Source organism: Schistocerca nitens, chromosome 8 (assembly GCF_023898315.1).
Source record: "Schistocerca nitens isolate TAMUIC-IGC-003100 chromosome 8, iqSchNite1.1, whole genome shotgun sequence".
Taxonomy (NCBI): domain Eukaryota; kingdom Metazoa; phylum Arthropoda; class Insecta; order Orthoptera; family Acrididae; genus Schistocerca; species Schistocerca nitens.
In genome coordinates, this window is record NC_064621.1 from 608,604,075 (window position 1) to 608,606,451 (window position 2,377).

Consider the following 2,377-nt stretch of genomic DNA (forward strand, 5'->3'; position numbering starts at 1 on the left):
ATTCCGTAGAAATGTTGGAACACGTGAGGCAATACTAACCTTACGACTTATCTTAGAAGAAAGATTAAGAAAAGGCAAACCTACGTTTCTAGCATTTGTAGACTTAGAGAAAGCTTTTGACAACGTTAACTGGAATACTCTCTTTCAAATTCTGAAGGTGGCAGGGGTAAAATACAGGGAGCGAAAGGCTATTTACAATTTGTACAGAAACCAGATGGCAGTTATAAGAGTCGAGGGGCATGAAAGGGAAGCAGTGGTTGGGAAAGGAGTGAGGCAGGGTTGTAGCCTCTCCCCGATGTTATTCAATCTGTATATTGAGCAAGCAGTAAAGGAAACAAAAGAAAAATTTGGAGTAGGTATTAAAATTCATGGAGAAGAAGTAAAAACTTTGAGGTTCGCCGATGACATTGTAATTCTGTCAGAGACAGCAAAGGACTTGGAAGAGCAGTTGAACGGAATGGACAGTGTCTTGAAAGGAGGATATAAGATGAACATCAACAAAAGCAAAACGAGGATAATGGAATGTAGTCGAATTAAGTCGGCTGATGCTGAGGGAATTAGATTAGGAAATGAGACACTTAAAGTAGTAAAGGAGTTTTGCTATTTAGGGAGTAAAATAACTGATGATGGTCGAAGTAGAGAGGATATAAAATGTAGACTGGCAATGGCAAGGAAAGCATTTCAGAAGAAGAGAAATTTGTTAACATCGAGTATAGATTTAAGTGTCAGGAAGTTGTTTCTGAAAGTGTTTGTATGGAGTGTAGCCATGTATGGAAGTGAAACATGGACGATAACCAGTTTGGACAAGAAGAGAATAGAAGCTTTCGAAATGTGGTGCTACAGAAGAATGCTGAAGATAAGGTGGGTAGATCACGTAACTAATGAGGAGGTATTGAATAGGATTGGGGAGAAGAGAAGTTTGTGGCACAACTTGACTAGAAGAAGGGATCGGTTGGTAGGACATGTTTTGAGGCATCAAGGGATCACAAATTTAGCATTGGAGGGCAGCGTGGAGGGTAAAAATCGTAGAGGGAGACCAAGAGATGAATACACTAAGCAGATTCAGAAGGATGTAGGTTGCAGTAGGTCCTGGGAGATGAAGAAGCTTGCACAGGATAGAGTAGCATGGAGAGCTGCATCAAACCAGTCTCAGGACTGAAGACCACAACAACAACAACATGAATCACAGCACATATATCCTTCTTTCTGACGTAAGGATCATGAACTAACCAAGGTTAGCATCCTTATGAAGGATACAAACTCAACCGTACCAGGTACAGCCCAGAGAGTTACTAAATAGGCCTACAAGTGGTTCACAGGCAAGACTTTAAGCCATAATATTGCAAAGACTCAGAGTTGTAATTTAAAAAAAAAAAAAAAAAAAAAAAAAAAAAATGGCCTGCTAGCACCGGAAATACACATTGATGGTCACGTTAAATTACCGGGAATGCAGCTGAATAAGTCAGTATGTATATAAATTAATGAACAAGTTCAGTTCAGACTGTTTTGCTCTTAGAAGCACATATCATTGTGTTCATCTGAAGACAAGCACGTTGGCTTATTTGCCATATTATTTTTTACTCCTTGTGTTATAGAATTACCTTCTTTGAAGAAAATAACCAGAAACCTTCAAGGAGCTTTTTTAAAGCTCTTTGAATTCTTACCCTCTCTTCCCAGTACATTTACTCCTTAAATAATAATAATTATTATTTTTTGCTGACAGTAAAAATCAGTTTCAGCTGTATTGTAATTTACACAATCATAATACAAGAAATGCCGAAAAAAAATCATTCAGACTTAAGCTCCTTTGCCAGGTCTCAGAGTGGCGGTATGTACTGTGGTGCAACGATAATCAACAAGCTTACCTCTAACTTCAAACAAGAAACTGGCAGTTTCACTCAGTTCAAAACAAAATAAACATACCGTATTAGTCACTCTTTCTACAAACTATCCAAATATCTGGATTAAAGAACTGAATGCAAGTAGCAGTGCTCGCTGTAAATCTGCATGAGTAGTAGTAGTGTTCTGTAAACAGGGCTCAGCATTTACAGCTGTAGGTAATTATTTTTGTGGAAATATACCAGTGCAATCAAGTAAATATTGAGCTGCGGAAATATACCAGTGCAATCAAGTAAATATTGAGCTGCCTATGAAGTTGAAAACAAATAAGTCACCATGTCACACTGAACCCCAATCTGGTTTTTCAGAGAGTATTCTATGGCATTGGTCCCTTACTTGGCTTGCATTTATTGTGAATCACTTGCCCAATGAAAAGTCTCAAACAACTGGAAAAAAGTGCAGGTGACACTTGTATATAAGAAGTGGAAAGAATGGACCTGCAAAATTACAAACCCATATCCTTATCTTCGGTATACCG